This window comes from Rhinoraja longicauda, chromosome 6 (genome assembly GCF_053455715.1).
Source record: "Rhinoraja longicauda isolate Sanriku21f chromosome 6, sRhiLon1.1, whole genome shotgun sequence".
NCBI classification, from domain to species: Eukaryota; Metazoa; Chordata; class Chondrichthyes; order Rajiformes; family Arhynchobatidae; genus Rhinoraja; species Rhinoraja longicauda.
Window position 1 is genome coordinate 31,558,193 of NC_135958.1, and position 22,094 is coordinate 31,580,286.

At 45.5% G+C, this 22,094-nt stretch overlaps 1 protein-coding gene across 1 annotated transcript in view; it reads right to left on the reverse strand.

Moving 5' to 3' along the window:
- wfdc1 (WAP four-disulfide core domain 1) overlaps positions 1-21,677 on the reverse strand; it is a 201,204-nt gene extending 179,527 nt beyond the window's left edge. The window contains exons 1-2 of the mRNA XM_078401553.1: positions 21,631-21,677; positions 14,874-14,972 (exon numbers count right to left, since the gene is read on the reverse strand). The gene's annotated coding sequence lies outside the window, so the exon portion shown is untranslated. The remainder of the gene's footprint in view (positions 1-14,873; positions 14,973-21,630) is intronic.
- Between the last annotated feature and the right edge of the window lie 417 nt (positions 21,678-22,094).

Genomic DNA, 22,094 nt, shown 5'->3' on the forward strand with positions numbered 1-22,094 from the left:
TTTAACTTAACCCCCTGCCTCATTTGCCTGTGATGCTGCTGCTAGCAAGACTTTCAACGCACCTGTATCTCACTGTACTTGTGCATATATAACTAATAACTAAAGCTCTCCAATCCTGGTAGCATCATTGTGAAACCGTCTAGTCCTGGTAACAACCTCATGAATCATTTCTGCACAAGTATATTGTCATATGGTTATATTGTCATACATGACAATAAACTTAACTTGATTTGATCACTGCATTGAAATGCATTGTCACAGTTTCCGAATAAAACTGCCTAAAGTGTCAGACTTGTTGGTTTTGCCTTCTTCCATCCTTTTCCGCAAATTCGATTCGTTTTCCCCACTTCAAACCGTTCTCCTCTCTCCCCTTCCATCTGTTGTCCACTTCCTAAACCTATTCAGTATTCTCTCCTCACTCAGGTCTCTCGTCCCCACGCTCTCCAATTTCCAGCCTCATCTCCACCTCCCCACTATCCCCATAATCGTTTAAAATGTATGCTTTCCATCCTGTTCCTCTCTTCTCCTCATCCTAATTTCCACTTGTCCACCTATACTCCCATTTACAAACCATTGCTTGTCCTCTTCCTTATCACCACCCTTACCCAACTACCTTAGTCCCTCCATCCTCCGATCTCCCATCTTCTCGTCCATTCCATCTTCATGCCTCTGCCAATCCATATCCTCCTGCCTCGTTCAGACGTCTTCCATCTTGCATCTTGTCTTCCCCTTTGGTTTCATCCCCTACATCTTCCTATTCTGATTTAACTTAACCCCCTGGACTCATCCCACGTAAATTCCTCACCCACCCATCCCTGGAGTCCCTGCATTCTTCCAACCAGTCTCTGTTTGAAATTGACTGGAAGCAGGGAGGAACACTGCTTCATACTGTAGAATCCAGTTAGGTACGTGTGAAGGTACAACTTCAAATGCAATAGCATAAATCGAGTGGAGAATTCAAGGCAATGCCCGGACACACAACAGGTCAGATCAAGTGAGGGTAAAACAAATTGTGAATCAGGACTGTTCATAGGCTCATAAAGTCATACAGCATAGAAACAGACCCTTCTGATAACTCGTTCATGCCAACCAAGATGTTTATCTGAGCTAGTCCCATAGGCCTGCCTTTGGTTCATATCCCTCTAAACCTTTTCTTTCCATGTACCTGTCCAAATGTATTTTAAACATTTTAGTTGCACCCTCCTCTGTAGCTTCCCTTGGCTGTACGTTCTATACACCAACCTCTCTCTCTCTCTGTGAAAAAGCTGCCCCTTGGGTCCGTTTAAATCTCACCTTCAAACTTTCTCTCTAGTTTTCGACTCCTCTATCCTTAGAGAAAGACTGTGGCCATCCACCGCATTTACGGCCCTCATTATTTTATATTCCTCGATAAATTCACCTCTCAATCTCCTATACTCCAGAGAAAATAAATTCCAGCCTATCCAGCCTCTCCTTATAACTAAAGCTCTCCAATCCTGGTAGCATCCTTGCGAAACCATCTAGTCCTGATAATAACCTCATGAATCATTTCTGTGCCCTTTCTAGTTTAATGATATTCATCCAACAACATCATAGCCCCACATTGGAGATCTATCATGGAGGCAGTTGCTTTCACTTAAGCCGGTGGCTCCCAACCTTCTTCATCCATGGCCGAAAATTGATCAAACATTTGGACTTATTTTAAGATAGCATGAGAAATGAATTCTGTCAAAATGATTTCAAGTTTTCGAAACATTTCATTTTGACTTTGCAGCTCATGAATCACAAAATTAACGCATTGAATAAAAACCGAATTAAATCGTGAAAAACATTAAAACATGAAAGATACTTTTTTTGGATCCTCCCTTGCCCCCTGTCAATCTGTCGATTCTGGGCCATGGTCATAGACTGGGAACCAGTAAATTAACCAGACAATGTAGAAAGAAAAATCTACATTTTCACACACTTTTTATTTCTAATCACAAAGATCTCCGATAAGCTCCGGTATGATTCTTTGATGCCAACGTGCCTTGTAAATAATATAGCCATGGCAGTTCTTGCATCTTTGCAAAGCACACGACAAATTGATTTGTTAAACATGTCACATGCATCCTCAAAACTGGAAGTTGCCTGCAAACCCGATAGCAAAATGATTGCTCGCTTCAACGTTTACTGAGAACGTTTGGAGAGAGTTGAGGGGCACATTCAAGGACTTTGTGGCCATGTAATATGAACATCGCTGTTGGCGGTCATGGTTTTTATCCACTTTAAGGAAGCCTGGTTCGAGGCAAACCAAGAGTTCCGTATCAGCAAGTAATCAGAGACACCATGATAGCTAGTAAACCCTTCTAGACAGAGTGGGTCAGGCTATCAATGTTACAGAAGCATCTGTATCCACCTCATAGTGAGGTTAGCAGCCGGTTGAATCATAAACAGCTTTGTAACACAGCTCCCATGCAGTCCTTACACATGATACATCATGTCCAGGAGAAATAGCTGACCCATTGATGCATGTGTCACAAGAGGTAATTGCATCAGTGCATCACATTAGGGACGTATCCATTGTTACCTCTGCTAAAGATACAACCCATAACATTGAACCTTGCAGTTACCATTCACTTTTTTAAAACACTTTGCCACGTAAGTGGCGTGATTGTTTATACAGTAGATGTGAAGAAATATAAAATCAACTCTAAGCTAGAGGGAGAGGTTGAGAAGGCTGAGACTCTATTCCTTGGAGCGCAGGAGGACGAGGGGTGATCTCATGGAGGTGTATAAAATCGTGAGAGGAATAGATCGGGTAGATGCACAGAGTCTCTAGCCCAGAGTAGTTGAATCGAGGACCAGAGGACATAGGTTTAAGGTGAAGGAGAAAAGATTTAATAGGAATCTGAGGGGCAACTTTTTCACAAGGAAGGTTTCAAAGGTCTTTTATTGTCATGTGTACCAATTAAGATGCAGTGATATGTGAATTACCACACAGCCATACGGAAAAAAAGCAACAAGACACACAACTACATAAAAGTTAACATAAACATCCACCACATTCCTCACTGTGAAGGAAGGCATAAAAGTCCAATCTCCTTCCTCTTTATTCTCCTGCGGTCGGGGCAGTCGAACCATCCATCGTGGCGTTCGAAGCTCCCGCAGCTGGCGGTCGAAGCCCCCGCATCGGGGCGATCGAAACTCTCGCCTCGGGGCGGTCGGAACTCCCGCGGCTTGGAGTTCCCGAAGTCGGTCTCTGACCAGAGACCGCGGGCTCCGTGATGTTAAGTCCACAAGCACCCATGGTTGGAGCTCCGAGGTCGATCCCTGGCAAAGGGATCACAAGCTCCACGATGTTAAAGACCCATAGACTCCCCGCAGTGGAACTCTCAAAATCAGTCTCCAGCAAAGGCCGACGACTCCTCGATGTTGGGCCGCAGTGCAGACGGAGATACGATACGGGAAAAATCGCATCTCCATCGAGGCAAGGGATTAAAAAAAGTTTCCCCCACCCCTAAAGATAAAGAACACTAAAAACATACATTTAACGCATGCAATTAAAACACAAAGAAGGAAAAGACAGACAGACTGTGGGCGAGGCAGCCATTGCTGGTGGTGGTGGGTGTATGGAACAAGCTGCCAGATGAGGTAGGTGAGGCAGAGACCATCCCAACATTTAAGAAACAGTTCGACAGATACATGGATAGGACAGGTTTGGAGGGATATGGACCAAACACGGGTAGGTGGGACTAGTGTATCTGGGATATGTTCGGTGTGGGCAAGTTGGGCTGAAGGGCCTGTTTCCACACTGTATCACTCTATGACTCTATGACTCTTAAGTATCTGAAAATGTGTGTTCAGAACCTGGTGAATTCTGGCTGCAGAAACATTGATAGGCATCATTTAGGGTTAAGACCCATCCGCAGACTATTCGTCAAATCATATTTTCTGCCCATTTCCTGATTATTATCATGTCAGTCACGAACTTCAACTGGGTACTTCCTGCCATATGTCAATTTTGGTATCTGGGATGCAGATGGAAACACGTTTTGTCATGCGCTAAACTGTGCTCATTCAATGTGCTCATGCAACATTGCTGGGGAATTTGGATGACTATGTCCTGGGGCAATGATTGCAGAGGACACCAAGGAAATCATGGTATTATCCCCTCTGAGAAACTCCCACCAGGTTCCGACCAACCGTGGATAACCTGGCGCAGTCTCAACAGACTGCTGACAGGCATGGGGAGGAACAATTCGAACATGCTGAAGTTGGGATATACTGAAGATGCGGCAGACTGCGAGTGTGGACGGGACCTCCAGACTATGGAACATCTCCTGAGCTGTGACATGCTGCATGACACACGCACTGTAAAGGATCTTGCAGAGGCCAATGACGTGGCACTAAAATTTGCTCACTATTGGCACAGTTGTGTGATGTCACAAATAAATTTTAAAAACACCCAACTGAGATGCAAGTGAATTTTGACGCAGTGCAAAGCAACCAATACAATTGCAGATTGTGTGTATTCCCACCATTTCTTTGCAGTATTTAAGGTGAACTGTGATTTCCAGTCATCTGTCCATAAGGTTGTTTGAAGCTTTTTGAATTAGGGCTTTCAAAACAGAACTATTTAGTCATTTCAGGGGAAATAATTTTGCAGGCTACAGGGAAATAGTAGTAAAGTGGGATTGGCTGGTTTACACTGCAAGGAGTTGGCATAGGGTCAATGGGTGAAATAGCCTCTGTGTGTGAATTGATTGAATAATTCCAGTACAGCTGAACCACCTTCCCAACTTCTGCCTATTAAATTCCTTGAAATATACGAGTGAATGCATGAATCGAGGGAGGCACCGTGCCACAGCAGTAGATGTTGCTGCACCAGGCACCAGAGTTTAATCTTAACTGTGGCTGCTATCTATGCGGAGTTTGTACATTCTCCCTGTGACCTTGTGGGTTTTCTCCAAGTGCCCTGGTTTCCTCCCACACTCAAAGACATATAAATATGCAGGTTGTATAAGACACAGAGGGGGAGCAGCTGAAGAAGGGTCTCGACCCGAAACGTCACCCATTCCTCCTGTCCCGAGATGCTGCCTGACCTGCTGAGTTACTCCAGCATTTTGTGAATAGATATGCAGGTTGACTGGCGTTGGTAAAGTTGTCCCTCGTGTGTTGGATAGTGTTGGTATACATGGTGTTCGCCGGTCGGCGTGAACTCAATGGGCCGAAGGGCCTGTGTCCGCGCCGTATCTCTCAACTCTAAAGTAAATATGAGTTGCCAGTTGGGATGCTTACATTTTCAATGGATATTTTTATCATTAAGGAATTAATTGTGCAGCCAATTTTAACCACGGAACAAACCCATGTCCTGCCATTTAGAATGCTGTCATGAGTTACATTTTGAGGGAGTATTTTACCATTAAGGAATTAACGATGCAGGCAATTAACTATGCAGCCAATGGAACAAATAGGATAATTCCCCATTTCCAAAATCATTTATCTAGCACCTGTAACCTTTGCCCATCTATTAATTCACATGATTGCTCATGTTTCCATTGCCTGCTCTCTTATCAGGAGGCAAATAACAGCCAGTATTATTTAGAGCAAGCCTGCATCTTTTACGGTAGAGGTGATGCTGCCTGGCCCATTGTGTCCCTCCAGCAGTTTGATTGTTCTTGATAAGGTGAATGGCTATTTGCAAAGCAAATGGACTTTGCACTTGAGAAACACCATAGCTTTCAGAAAATACAAAGTACTCTTCAGCAAAAAAGGGGTAATTTCAATGTTTGTCACCAACATGTCAAAAGGAAGCATTTGTGGCTTTATAAATGTACCTTTTCCTCCTGCATTCTTTGGATGGAGGCAAAGGCTGGAATTCTTCTAGCCCTCTAGGTCTATACATCATCAAATGTGTTGATCAAATTAAGAAATGATGAAGTATCCATGTGCTTGTCAGGACTGAATCTGATGAATTTCTCTGTACATTGCTTTCTGATCTCCACGCTGCTGGAGATTTGCTGATATTTCGTCTTTCAAGTTGTATTTATAAAGAGCATTTTTAATGTGAAACAGATCAGAACGTACAGGTGAATATGCTTGCATGTTCGTCTTTCATTGATTTTGAGCAGAGCAAGATAATGATCTTAACTTCCCCCCATCTCTGTAAGCTTCCTACCTCATCCTGTCTCCACAATCTCCTTCCCTTTGCTCATACTTCCTCCATGAATCTTACTAACGTTCATTAATCTGATTCATTCCCGGGAGATAGTTTGGCAGCATTGAGCAACATTGCTTGCCCTCCACTTAGTTTTAGCGCGACAATTCATTACAATACACACATATTGTGTATGCCTGCCTTTAACAAAGTAATCCATCCACCACTGTTTATAATTAACACCTTAATTAGATTTGCATTTCAAAATGCCGTTCCTTTCAGCTGGCCTGTCCAGATTGAATTCGAACTAACAACTCTTTGTGGCCTGCATCAGTCTTGTTGCAAGGTTTTCAATACTTGCAGGAGAGGAATTCTTTATGCACTCTTTTCCAATTAACCAAACATACTTTAAGAAATGATCATATGATATAGAAATTGGGACTGCTCTGATTTTCAGCTTGAGGTAATTAAATGTTGTTATCTTTGGTGCAATTTGCTACATCACTGATATTCAGTGCAAAGTGAGGCTTGACGAGCATTTTCAAGCACATGATTGAGGATTTGTGCAGGGCATCTAATTCCTGCTGTTCAACTCTCACAATGCCAGTGGCTAACCAGATGGGTGATGATGTTGTATGAAATGATGGAGTGTAACCCTCCTCACTCCCCCCCCTTGCCCTCCCCCCCCCTCACCCTATTCCCCCCTCACCCTCTTCCCCCCCCTCGCCCTCTTCCCCCCTCGCCCTCTTCCCCCCTCGCCCTCTTCCCCCCTCGCCCTCTTCCCCCCTCGCCCTCTTCCCCCCTCGCCCTCTTCCCCCTCACCCTCTTCCCCCTCGCCCTCTTCCCCCCTCGCCCTCTTCCCCCCTCGCCCTCTTCCCCCCTCGCCCTCTTCCCCCCTCGCCCTCTTCCCCCTCGCCCTCTTCCCCCCTCGCCCTCTTCCCCCCTCGCCCTCTTCCCCCTCGCCCTCTTCCCCCCTCGCCCTCTTCCCCCCTCGCCCTCTTCCCCCCTCGCCCTCTTCCCCCCTCGCCCTCTTCCCCCCTCGCCCTCTTCCCCCCTCGCCCTCTTCCCCCTCCTCCTTCTCTCCCACCTCTCCCTCTTCCCTCCTCAACCTCCCCCCTTGCCCTCTTTCCTTCCCTCTCTCTCTTTCCCCCTCTCTCTTCCCCCCCTCGCCCTTCCCCCTTGCCCTCTTTCCTACTCTTTCCTTCCCTCTCCTCTTTCCCCTCTCTCTCCCTCTCTCTTCCCCCCCTCTCTCTTCCCCCCCCCCCCCCCCCCCCCCCCCCCCCCCCACCACTCTCTCACCCTCTCCCACCCTCGCCCCTCAACTTATGGAGCTAGAAATTGCGATGCCACTTTTAATGTCTTTAATATAATGGTATGAGATATCTCGTAATGCCCAATATGCTATGAGTTCTCACAACTATCTCACAGTGGCATTCTCTCTCTTCGGTCATCGACAGGACATATCACAATGCAAACAACATACATCCTGCAACAAACAAACAAACTGCTGGAGGAACTCAACAGGTCAGGCACTCTGTCTGGAGAGAATTGTTGGACAGGTCAGCATGCTTTATCTTGACATAAAGAGTAGAGGGGACATAGCCATTATAAAGAGGTAAAGGGAAGTGGAGGAGGCAGGCTATTGATGGAGGATACACACAATGTGCTGGGGTAACTCAGCGGGTCAGGTTGCATCTCTGGAGAAAAAGGATGCGTGACATTTTAGGTCGAAACCCTTCTTCAGTCCCAAACGTCACCCATCCTTTTTGTCCGGAGATGCTGCCTGACTCGTTGAGTTACTCCAGCACATCACTGCATTTACTTTTGCAAGGGCTACTAGTCAGGCTGCATCGTGCTTTGCTGGGAATCTGTATGCCGGGGACTTAATGCGTCTCTTTGCCTTCCTCGGGATGTCACACAGCAGGGGATCGCCCACTGCAGTTGTAGAGATGCTGCAGTGCGGTGTGGGTGTGAGAGACTGCACCCTGGCCAGTACTACAGGGCTGGTGTTGATTTCTCTCAAATTTCAAGTAACCCTTGCACTCCCACTCTCTCTCGGTCCCTCCCCCACCCTAATCATCCTGCTAGTTTCACCATCGTCCTGCTAATTTAATTGTTCGTATCCATTCATTATCACTTCGCCCACAGCCAGCAATGGACCATTGTGGGCTCCACCCTTCCTTGGTCAACGGTGACTGACCAAGGCTCTGATTTGTTATATCATTTCCTTTCATTCATTTGCTCTTTGTACCTTTTCATACCTCGTTTCCCTCTCCCCTGCCTTTCGCTCTGATGAAGGGTCTCGACCCGAAATGTCACCGACCTCCTTTTCCCCAGAGATGCTGCTGACCCGCTGAGTTACTCCAGCATTTCGTGCCTTTCCACAATGACTATAGGCCTTTGATGGCGACCAGCATTAGATTGCTCTCTACATAAAGAGGAGAGGGGAAATAGCCATTATAATGGCCCCCATAGCAGCAGGGCCGTTTTTACAGCATTATGGGCCTCCGGGCAAAGCAGTGTACTGGGGCCCCTACCGTTACTCTCCCCCACCCCCCTTTCCCTACCAGCCCCCCCCTGTCGTGCCGGCGAAAAGCACTTACCGAAAAGCACTTAGCGATGGACTTAGGGTGCTACAGTGCTACAAAAGCACTTACAGATCGCTGTGAGAAGCACTTAGGGACCGAAAATGTTGCGAAAAAAGCACTTATTGAACCTACATTTTTAAAGTAGTATTTATTTATTGCAAGTCACTTAACATACACAGATCAGCATGGGGCCCCTATGCTCGTGGGGCCCCGGGCAAGTGCCCATCAGGCCCATGCGTTAAGACGGCCCTGCATAGCAGAAGCGTCCACGTCGCAGGGCTGGAAACTGGAAGTGTCCTGAGCTAATTCTGCTACCACCTTCATCTATTGCAACAAGTGATGGCTCCCACTAATTGTCGCCGGAACCTTGCGCACTTTTCAGGACGGACGATGACAGCGATGTCAACATTTGAAACATGGATGATGGACAGGAAAGAAGAATAAGCCATTATAATGACGTGAGGGGAAGTGGGGGAGGCAGACAACAGATGGAAGTTAGACACAACGTGTTGGAGTAACTCAGCCGGGTCAGGCAGCATCTCTGGAGGGAAAGGATGTGTGTGACGTTTTAGGTCAGAGCCCTTCTTCAGACCCAAATGTCAACTGTTATTTTTCTCCTGATCCGCTGAGTTACTCCAGCACATCACTGTCTTTACTTTTGCACAGGCGATGTCTTTGTGGACATGTGGCTCCATGCCTCGATCGACAGCCCGGATCCCATGGACTCTCTCATCGACTCACGTCCGACTTCACGGAAGTTGCTGTCTCCCTTCATTATGAACCTAATGGTTCTGATGAAAGCTCATCCGCCAAAAAGCATGAGTATATTTCTCTCTCCACAGTTTCTGGTTCACTTGCTGAGCTTTCCTGCGCATTTTTCATTTTTGTTTGAAGAATTTAATATGCCATGATTGGAAAAGTATGGACTTGGGTGCCACAATGAAACAATTAGTCCCAGCTTAAAAAATAACTTGCTACAAAAAAATGTTCTAATTACGAAGGCAATTTCATTAAAAGATCAGCTCCAGAAAGTGTCTTAGTTTATATTTGAATCTTGATCGTAAAATATTACTAAAATGTCACATTAAGAGAAAATTAAGCATATCTAACCACATCAGACTTTGGTCCTGATTTAATGATTAGGTGCTTGCCCTGTAGCAACAAGATTAAAAGCCTGCCTTTGTGCTACACCCAAAATCTAATTAATATATTTTAGATATGTAACTGAAGGTCAGTTATTACACAGAGAGTAAATCAGAAATGAGGAATTCTGGAATTCTGCTAAACTGTACATCTCAAGAGCATCAATGGAATATTAGCGTCTATACCTTGCCAACACATAGCTTAGTAATTTCATGTTCATAAGTTATAGGAGTGGAGTTAGGCCATTTGGCCCATCAATTCTACTCCACCATTCAATCATGGCTGATCTATCTTTCCCACTCAACCCCATTTTCCTGAATTCTCCCCATAACCCCTGACACCCGTACTAATCAAGAATCTATCGATCTCCGCCTTAAAAATGTCCATTGACCTGGCTTCTACAGCCTTCTGTGGCAATGAATTCCACAGATTCACCACCCTCTGACTAAAGAAATTCCTCCTCATCTCCTTTCTAAAGGTTAGTCCTTTCATTCGAAGGCTTTGGCCACTGGTCCTCAATAGAGTCTCCCAATAGAGGATGCATCCTCTTCACATCCATTTTATCCAGGCCTTTCACTACTCGGTAAGTTTCAATGAATCCCCCCCCCCCCCTCATTCTTTGAAACAGACATACCTGGAGTGTTATGAAGTAAGTAATTTACCATTAAATTACATTTTCAGTGCAAATAGTTTCCCTGTCGGATAATTCCACTTTCTATCATCAAATCAAAATAATGATATCAATGGATACAGTTAAATGTTATTTCTTAGAAATGTCTGTGAGAATCAGTGGCGCATCAAACAATTTGCTTTTTCACAATATACTCTTTAATCTCCTGAGCCTCTGAAGTGTGTCTAGAGTAATAAATGTTTAATTGTTTTTTAGATTAAAGCATTTATAACTTGATAACTTTGGAAGATTAAGTATTAAAACATCATTCTTTCTAGTTCTAATTTAATTATTAATCAAATCGTCCATTGAATGCATTGAGCATATTACTATCTAACTTTTGCCATTTTTCATTTTTTGCATTACAATGAATTTCTACACTATAAAAGGTTAATCATACTGACCAAGTTACCGTACCAATGTTGTCTCCCTTGCTGTGCCGGCTCCATACACCTCCAAACCTTTTTTATCCACACAACAGTCAAAGTGACCTTTAAATGTCATAATCGTACCCACCTCTGCGAATTCCTCTGGTAGGTTGCTCCATATACACATCACGCTCTGTGCAAAGTTCCCCTCAAGTCTCATTAAAATTGTTCCCCTCTCTTAAACCTCTGCTCTCTAGTATTACACTCTCCTACTTGGAGGAGGGGGGGGGGGGGGGGGGGGGGAGGAGGCGCGGGGAGGGTGGCGGGTGGAGAGAAACTGTGGCTATTCAGCTTATCAATGCCCCTTGTGGTTTTATAAACTTCCACGTTGTCTTCTTTCAACCTCCCATGGTCCAGGGTAAAAAGTCCAGCCTATCCTGCCTCTCAATAGACAATAGGTGCAGGAGGAGGCCATTCGGCCCTTCGAGCCAGCACCGCCAATCAATGTGATCATGGCTGATCATTCTCAATCAGTACCCCGTTCCTGCCTTCTCCCCATACCCCCTGACTCCGCTATCCTTAAGAGCTCTATCTAGCTCTCTCTTGAATGCATTCAGAGAATTGGCCTCCACTGCCTTCTGAGGCAGAGAATTCCACAGATTCACAACTCTCTGACTGAAAAAGTTTTTCCTCATCTCAGTTCTAAATGGCCCACCCCTTATTCTTAAACTGTGGCCCCTTGTTCTGGAACCCAGTAATATCCTCACTAACCTTTCTTGCATTATTTCCAGTCTTAATGAAACCCTTCCTACCATTACTGTACACAGTATTGCCAATGTATTGTGCAGGTGTCACAGGATTCCCGTACACAATATGTTGATTGATGAAGGAAAGCATGCCAAGCGCAGCACCGTGTCTATCTGTATCACCACATTGATGGAATGATGTATCTGCATCCTGGGTCTTTCTGTTCTATAACATTCCCCAGTGCCCGACCCTTCATTGTATATGTCCATCCCTGGTTTGTCTTACTAAATGGCAAATGGAGTTTGCATTTATCTGAATTAAAACTCATCTGCCATTCCTTTGCCCAGTTATCAAGATCCCGTTGTAACTTCACTAAACATTATTCACGTTATTCCCTTTATCATGTACCTCTACATTGTGGATGACTCGATTGTAATCATGTATAGTCTTCATGCAGACTGGTTAGCATGCAACAAAATCTTTTCACTTTACCTCGGTACACATGACAATAAATTAAATTCAAACTCAAACTAACCTTCACTGTGCACTATACCACCTACATTCACTTCCAAATTTTTAATATAAATAATGAACAACAGTGGACCCTTTTTGCAGACTAAGGATGTGAAACGACCCTCTACCACCACCCTCTGTCTTCATCCTTCAAGTCAAGTTGTATCCAGTTGGCGAGCTCGCCTTGCAACTCATGTGAACTAACTTTCCAATTCAACCCATCAAACGATATGCTATCAAAGAACTTGCTAACATCCATGTAGACCATGTTTAAAGCACTACCCTCGGCCACGGGACTTTTCATCGCTCGTGCGGCTCGGCCGCTGGACTTAACATCGCCGGTGCGGCTCGGCCGTGGGACTTAACTGCGCAAGGCTCGGTCGCGGGGCCTTCCATCGCCCGGCTCGGCCGCGAGACATTTCAGCGCCCGGTGCAACTCGGCCGCGGGGACTTCCACCCCCTTGCGGGGACTGTGCGGGTCGGTCGGGGACGAGCTGTCTGTCCGTGGGCGTGGGGAAGAGAGTGGAAGTTTTGTTGCCTCCATCACAGTGAGGGGGTGTTTGGAGTCACTGTGATGGACGTTTGTGTTGGGGTTATGTGTCTTGTGTTCTTTTTTGTATGACTGCTATGTAGTTTCGTTCGGTACCTCGGTACCGAATGACAAATAAAGCTCTGTTGAACTGTTGTTGAATTTTCTCGTCCAACTCTTCAAAAAAATTCATTCAAATTCATGAGACGATTTCCCAATGCCAGTACCATGCTGACTATCCCTAATGACTTTGCCTTTCCAAATGCACATATATCCTATCTCTCAAAATCCCTTCCACTACCGTACCACCACTGATGTAAAGCTCATTGGTCTGTGCACCCAGACGTTTCCTTACAGCCTTTGTCAAATAGAGACACAACAATAGCCACCCTCCAGCCTCCCCGCACCTCCCTGTGGCGGTTGGCACAAATATCTCTGCTGGTGGGCCCAAACTTTCTTCCCTAGCTTCCCACAATGTCGTAGGAGACACCTCATCACCTCTTGGTGATTTATCTCCCTTTACGATTTCAAGACATCTGGCACCTCCTCTTCTGCAATCTCTTCAAGACATCACTATTCATTTCCCCAAGTTCCCAAGTCTTTCTCCATAGTAAATACAGATGATAAATATTCATTTAACACCTTGCCCACCTCCTATGGCTTCACACATAGACATCCTTGCTGATCTTTTGGGGGGTACTATTCTCTCCCGAATTACTCTTTTGCCTTTAATATATTTGTAGAATCTCTTTGGATTTTCCTCTAACCTTATCTGCTAAAGCTATCTCTGGTCCATTTTTTTGCCCTCCTGATTTCCCTCTTAAATATACTCCTCCACCCCCTGTACACCTCAAGGAACCCACTTGCTTCAAGTGACCACTTTCTTCTTGCTTCTTGGTTTGATCCATACAGCTGAGCTGGATGAACCCCAGGAATATCCTTCCTTAGGTACACTGTGATGTTCTCCCAAATCAAAAACACACTTTCTCCTCTCTTACCTCCATCTCTATCCCTCTTGTAGCAATTGTATCCTGGAACATTGAACTGCCTGCCCTGTCTGCCTCTCAGCCATGTTTCAGTAATAGGTATAATATCCCAGTCCCATGTGCCTGTCCACATCCTCAGTCCGAGTGATATGAAAACTTTTCCTTTCTCTCCCCCTTTGTCGGCACCAAAATCCACTTGAATATCAAGGACATTGATGTATGAATAAGACCTTTGTTTCAGGTCTCTATTTGTGGTTCCTGGGTCTCATTTGGCAAGTATGACTTTTCTTCCCTGCAGCTATTAAACCAATGCTGTTCTTTCATCAGCTTTTTGGGCATATTGATTTTGAGCACACCATGTTTCATTCTCCTTGCCAGGTGACCTCTGACTCAAGGTTTTTACTCAGAATGGTTGTTGTCCAGTCCCATTCTGAGCAGCCTTGACAAGATGAGATCCAACACCCGGTTCTCGTACTGAATGATGTGCTGGTCCATGTGCCCTGATGATTTGTAAAGGTAAGAGAATAAGGAGAGGCCTGAGTTTAATGGGAGAAATTGGGCAAGCTAGAACTTTATTCCTTGGAGTGCAGGGTGAGGCTAATGAGTGAACTTTTAGAGGTGTAAAAAATCATGAGGGCAAATGATAGGGTGAATCTACAGAGTATTTTACCCACTGGAGGTGAATCAGGAACCAGGGGACATACAGTAGATATAAAATGTGAAGGGCAATATTGGAACCTGAGGGGAAACTTTTTCACTCAGATGGAGCTGGGTACATAGAATGAGCTGCCAGAGGAGGCAGTTGAGGCAGGTATAAAAACAAGATTTTAAAGACACTTGGACAGATATATGGATAGGAAGGATTTAGAGGGATATGGGCCAAATGCGGACAATTGGAACCAGTTTAGATGGGGCATCTTGGTCAGCATGAACGAGTTGTGCTGAAGGACCTGCTTTTGTGTTGTATGACTTCATGACTCTAAGAATACTTTAGTCATAACTGCATTCTACCCAGAAAAAAAAAAGATACTCTTAATGTAAAAATCACGAGGAAGGCAAGGAAACCACAAGTATTTTTCATAGTATGGGGCTCAAGAACCACATGAGACTTGAGTTAGGATATGTCCCTGGGCCCAGCAGGGTTGGAGAATATTAAAATCCACATTGGTTCTGGATTCACTTGGTTGACTCGCCAGCTCTTAATTACCAACCTCAATGAAGTACGCAACTCCTGTCTTTCCAAAAGTCCTTGTTGATTTGAGAGTTCTTTGGGCTTAGAAAGACCGCACCTCCTCTGGCACAACAAAACACTGTAAACATAGCAAATCACTGGAGTCATTCCAGGTCTAAATATGAATACAAGGAGAAAAAATGACAAAGCAGCAAAGATCACATCAATTCCCATTTTGAAAAGTATCCATGTTTGGATTTAAGAGGCAATAAATCAGTGAGGATTATAATCTTGGATAGTTCTGAAGATCACCACAATTTCTTTATTTCATCGGTGCCTGACCTACTGAGTTCCTCCAGTAGTTTGTTTAATGCTCAATATTCCAGCATCAGCAGTCTCTTGTGCATTCCCTCCTATTTCTTTCATGTCAGATTTACCATTTTCTTTCCAAAGTAATTTTCCGATGTTCTATCCAATGTCAAGCATATTAAAGCAGTCACAAAATAGGCTCACCAAAGCTTTCTTAGACTTTAAAGAGATTTAGTATATCTCTGAAGTGTAAAGAGATTCGGTACATCTCTCACTAATGTTTACAGATATACTGTTGAAAGTATCCTGACTGGTTACATCATGGCCTGGTGCACAAGAATGCAAGAGGCTGCAGAGAGTGGTGGACGCAGGCTGGTCCATCACACACGTAGCTTCCCCTTCCATTGAAAGAATCCACATGAGGCACTGCTTCAAGGATCGTCACCATCCGGTCAAGGCCCTCATCTCCCTGCAGCCTTTGAGCAGGAGGTAGAGAAGCCTGAAGTCTCACACCACCAGGTTGCAGGAGCAGCTACTTTCCTGTGACTATGAGGTTCTTGAAACAACCTACACAACCCAAAACCTACCTGAAATATGGAACACGTGAAGGCTCACCTCTTGCACGACTATGGCTCACCTCTTGCACGACTGGGGTTTTTTCTAATTATGTTTTTGCACTAATGTCTTTTTTGGGGGACAAGTCCTCTTTCTTTTAGAATTTTTACACGTAATTGACGTATAATTGATATATGACTTGTTTTGGTGTGTTTTCTTGAGTCCACATTCCTATGATGCAGCAGCAAGCAAGATATTCGACATACCTCTACCTCAACGCTGTGGTAAAAGCCAGCTTCTTCCAGCTTCGTACCAGAGCTAAAATCAAACCATTCCTCCAATTTGACGACATTGAAAAAATCATCCACGCATTCATTTCCTCCCGCAAAGACTACTGCAACTCCCTATACACTGGGATCAGCCAATCATCCCTGTCCCACCTACAATTGGTCCAAAACGCCGCAGCGAGACTCCTGATGGGTACCCGTAAAAGGGACCACACCACCCCGATTCTGGCCTCTCTCCACTGGCTCCCAGTACAGTACAGAATCAACTTCAACCTCCTCCTATTCACATACAAAGCCATAAACGGGCTTGCCCCCCCCCCCCCCCCCCATATCAAAAATCTTCTAACCCACCACTCTATCTCCCTCAGGTCGGCCAACTTGGGGCTACTCACTATCCCGCGGTCTAGGCTGAAGCTCAGGGGTGACCGCCCTTTTGTGGTTGCAGCTCCGAGACTGTGGAACAGCATCCCTCTCCCCATCAGAACTACCCCCTCCATCGACTCCTTTAAGTCCAGGCTCAAAAACCTATTTCTACTCCCTAGTGTTTGAGGCCCTTTGAGGGGGTGCTGTGAACTGTTTATGTATGTGCTGTTATGTTTGTGCGCCATTGTATGTTAGTTTCTTAGTACCTATAATAATAATATTCATTTATTGTCATTGCAACGAGTACAACGAAATTAAAAAATAGCCAATCCTGACGGTGCGTACAAACATATATGCAATAAATGCAAAAACAAATAAATACATAAATACAATTAAATACAATTATATTAAGTACAAGATTTTTTAACGGTGTTGCCTAGTGCAAAGGTAGTGTTCAGTTCTCGTATGGCCCTGGGGTAAAAACTGTTCTTAAGTCTGTTTGTTCGGGATTTGATCGACCTGAAACGTCGACCAGAGGGCAGATGAACAAACAGACGGTGGCCGGGGTGGGATGGATCTTTTATTATTTTGCCTGCTCTACTGAGGCAGCGTAGTCTGAACAGGTGCTCCAGGGAGGGCAGTGAGCAGCCGATGATCTTCTGGGCCGTCGTGATGACCCTCTGAAGGGCCTTCCTGTCCTTTTCTGAGCAGCTGGCATACCATGTGGTTATACAGTATGCCAGCACACTCTCGATGGAGCAGCGATAGAAGGACAGCATGAGCTTCTCCTGCAGGTTGGTTTTCCTGAGGATCCTCAGGAAGTGGAGTCTCTGCTGTGCCTTCTTTACTGTGGTGATGGTGTTGGTAGACCAGGTAAGATCCTCTGCGATGTGCGTACCCAGGAACCTGAAAGCTGGTACCCTTTCCACACAGACCCCATTGATGTAGAGTGGGTCGTAATCTCCACTGGTTTTTCTAAAGTCAATTATAAGTTCCTTTGTTTTGGAGGAGTTCAGGACCAGATTGTTCACTGAACACCATGCTGCCAGCCTTTGGATTTCATCCCTATAGGCTGTCTCATCTCCTTCTGAGATGAGTCCAACCACAGTCGTGTCATCCGCGAACTTGATGATGGTGTTGGTGGGATGGGTGGGGGCGCAGTCGTGAGTGTAGAGGGAGTAAAGGATGGGGCTCAACACACAGCCCTGTGGTGAGCCGGTGCTCAGTGTAATGGTGGAGGAGAGGTGAGGGCCTATTTTGACGGTCTGGGGGTGGTTGGTCAGGAAGTCCTTGATCCATTGGCAGATGGTTTGGGAAAATCCAAGGTCTTTGGTCCTTGTACAGCACTTTGGTCAACGTGGGTTGTGTTTAAATGTGCTATACAAATAAAATTGACTTGACTTGACTTGACTTGACACTGTGCTTGTGCAGGGCAATGAACTTGAAATAGGACTGTAAAAGGGTCCTGACCCGAACCTATCTATGGTCTCCAGATATACTTCCTGAACCATTGAGTTACTCTAACACTTTGTGAGGGTTTTTTGCAAGCCAGTATCTGCAGTTCCTTGTATTGCCTCTCCAAAATTGAACTTCAATTGGTTTGCCAAATGGATGTACTGTATATTTAAATAAAATCTTTTTGACATCTTTACCACATTTTCAAATTGAATCATTATCACCCATGTTTTAGATATACTCCAGCTCTCCCAGTACATACTCCCCTATACTTTCAGTCTGAAGAAAGATCCCGACCCAAAACGTCTCCCATTCTTTTTTTTCCAGAGATCCTGCCTGACCCGCTGAGTTACTTCAGCATTTTGTGTCTATCTTTGGCAATTAAGGCTTGCTGCTCAAAATCCCAGTACCTGCAATACATACTACATACGAACCCCTGTACATACTTGCCCAGTAAGGCCAGGGCCGCAATATGTTCCCTCCCTGGTCACCCGGACAAAGACATATCCTTGGAAGAGGAAAAGACAGTTATGATTGTTCTTCTTTTGAGATTTGTGTTCAGATATTCGCCAAACTTTCTACAATGAGATAAGCAACTTCTCCTTTGGATGACACCAGCTATTTGTTATTTTCTCAGGGACACTTACGTCGACTGAAGCGTCTTTGAGTGTTTGAAAAGCGCTATATAAATGTAATGCATTATTATTATTATTATTGTTATTATTATAGTCTGCTGAATCGGGCTGGTTTTCCAGTGCAATGGGTTTGCCCGCTGTGTGTGGGAAGGAACTGCAGATGCTGGTTTAAACCGAAGATAGACACAAAAAGCTGGAGTAACTCAGCGGGTCAGGCAGCATCTCCGGAGAAAAGGAATAGGTGACGTTTCAGACCGAGACCCTTCTTCAGACTGTTGTATTCTGCAAGGAGCTGGGCTTACCTGCTGATTAGTGCAGTTGTCGCAAATGTTTGATTGCAGGTTGCCCTGTTGTGAGTCCTCCCGGAAACCAATACTGAGGGAGTGAGCCCAACTTAATAACCTCTCACGAGCTTCACTGATTGCAAGTTTAGGGGTTGAAATGTTAGTTACACGTTGACACATTGTAAATGTTTGCAGGGAATAAAAGGGAATGTTTGCAATGCAAATAATACAGTAAATATCCCGATCTAACTGTATATTTTATGAATAAAGTTTTCTTGGGGAAATGGAGGGAATGTGGTTGGGGGGGGGGAAGGGAGGGATTGTTCGCATTGCAACAATCACTATTTTTCAGAAGAAAAAAAAATGCTGGTGAAATTCAGCTGTTTAGACAGCATCAGATTCAAGTTTCATCAGATCTTTGAAACAGGTAAAAATAATAGATGGGGGAGAACATGGATGGAACAAAGTAATCTCACTGACAGATGTGGCAATTAAGGAGTAATAAAATGAACTGTAGATGCTGGTTTATACCAAAGATAGACACAAAATGCTGGAGTAACTCAATGTATCAGGCAGCAACTCTGGAGAACATGGATAGGCGACCTTTCGGGTTGGGACGCTTCTTCAGTCTCGAAACGTCACCTATCCATTTTCTCCAGAGATGCTGCCTGCCCCGCTGTGTTACTCCAGCGTTTTGTGTCTATCTTTGGCAATTAAAGGAGGTTGTTGTTCCAGGTCCCAGCGTCTGTGGTCTCTTGTGTCTCCATTGAGTGTGGAATGGGTGGTTCCTCAGGGAACAATGACTTGGGAAGAAAGAAAGCGCTGGAGAGCTTCAGCATCTCTGGAGAACAGGGGAAGGTGACATTTCGGGTCATCGCCTGTCCGTGTTCTCCAGAGATGCTGCCTGACTCGCTGAAGTACTCCAGCACTTTATATCTTTTTGTTTTGTTGCAAACCAGTATCTGCAGTTCCTTGTGTCTGCAATGACATGGTATGTTTGCGTTATACTGCAGGCCTTGCGGAAATAATCCAGGAGTCAGTTACAAACTCAATCAGCTGATTTAAAGTAAAATACACACAAAGTACAGGAGTAACGACGCATCTCTGGCCCAAAAGGATGGCTGGAGTTTCGGGTCGGGTCTCGAACCTTTTTCCCCAGAGATGCTGCCTGACCCGCTGAGTTACTCCAGTCATTTGCGGCTATCTTTGTTTCTATTAACCAGCATCTGTGGGTCTTTGCTTCGACAGCTGATTGAAGGTATGGGAAGGACCTACAATTGCTGGTTTAAACCGAAAGTTGGACACAAAAAGCCGGAGTGACTCAGCGAGACAGGCAGCATCTCTGGAGAGAAGGGATTTAGAAGGATGAGAGGAGATCTTATCGAAACATGTAAGATTATTAAGGGGTTGGACACGTTAGAGGTAGGAAACATGTTCCCAATGTTGGGGGAGTCCAGAACAAGGGGCCACAGTTTAAGAATAAGGGGTAGGCCATTTAGAACTGAGATGAGGAAAAACTTTTTCAGTTGTGAATCTGTGGAATTCTCTGCCTCAGAGGGCAGTGGAGGCCAATTCTCTGAATGCATTCAAGAGAGAGCTGGATAGAGCTCTTAAGGATAGCGGAGTCAGGGGGTATGGGGAGAAGGCAGGAACGGGGTACTGATTAAGAATGATCAGGCATGATCACATTGAATGGCGGTGCTGGCTCGAAGGGCCGAATGGCCTCCTCCTGCACCTATTGTCTATTGTCTATTGAATGGGTGGCGTTCCGGGTCGAGACCCTTCTTCAGACTGAGAGTCAGGGGATAGGGAAACGAGAGATATAGAGAGTGATACAAAGAGATATAGAACAAATGAATAAAAGATATGCAAAAAAAGTAACTGTGATGAACTCTAGTAGCTGCGGGCTAGGTGTTAATGAGTGTTCCATGTGATCTCAGGGCGATTCTCAACCAGTCCGGAACTGAAGCAAATGCCCAGTATTGATGTCGAAGCTCACGACATCCACACGTGGGGTTTGAACGATCAAACTCGGATGGGCAGAAGTACTTCAACCCGAAGATGGACACGACATGCTGGAGTAACTCAGCGGGACAGGCAGCATCTCTGGAGAGAAGGAATGGGTGATGTTTCGAGTCGAGACCCTTCTTCAGACCTGAAACGTCACCCATTTCTTCTCTCCAGAGATGCTGCCTGTCCCGCTGAGTTACTCCAACATGTCGTGTCCATCTTCGGTGTAAACCAACATTCATCGGCAGTTCCTTCCTACACGTCAACTCTGTATCTCACCCCACAGATGCGGCCTGACCCGCTGACTATTTTCATCATTTTCTGGGGGGGGGGGGGGGTTAATTTTAGATTTCCAGAATCTGCAGACCGCTTTTGTTTATTTTCACACGTTTCGCGCGTTTCCAATACAATTTATCTCGAATATTTTGTTCGTTTCCCCCACGTGAAACAGGCCAAACGAAGGATAAGATGGGTCAAGCAGATAGTTCGGGAGTGGACTGCCTATGTTGCGTTCCTCGTACCAAGTGTGCGAAGAAACTATGGAAATGTCCAGGTGAAAAAATCTGAAAATGCACCGCTCTTCAGTTGGAAATGCGCCACCCTCCGGACTCCTCTCTCGTGGTGTGAAGTGTACACGTCCCGCCAGTACCCGGCCTAAGCTGGCACACCGCTCATGAAGCACTGGATCAAGGCGGAATATTAACATCGTGGGGGGGGAAAACACTGGCATGCATATTGCCTGAAAGCAACAAGACCAGCGCTTTCTTCACGCTTCGAGCGAACTTTCCCCAGACCAAGGTAGACAAAACAATGTTGGAGTAACTCAGCGGGTCAGGCAGTATCTCTGGAGAGAAGGAATGGGTGACGTTTCGGGTCGAGACCCTTCTTTCAGAACCTACCTTCGATTTGAACCAGCATCCGCAGTGTTCTTTCCTCCACATCTCTCCAGAAGAGTGTGCATGAAGTTAAACGAAAGTGGTTGGCAAGCGAACCGCGTGGCTGGGTCACGTTTGATTGCTTCAACCCTCTTGCCCCATATCAGTTAGTTAGTCCCAATGCACTGCAAAACTCCCGAGCAGTGCGATACATCGGCAAAAGCTTCGTCCATGGCTGTGAGCGGTCGGCTAGATTGAGCCAGTCGCTTGCATCCAGACTCCAAGCCTAGCCTCTGTGTGTATGTGTGTGTGTGTGCGCGCTTCAAGTGTAAGGAATGCATTTGATGCTCTCTCCCCTACGATCAGCGACCAGCCCTGTCCCTACCCACCCTCCCCCTGTCTTCTGGGACCCCAGTAAACTGGAGACCCGCATAACAGCGCAGCCGCCTTCAGGACTGGCCCCCCACCAGAGAGATGGTATCGGCGTC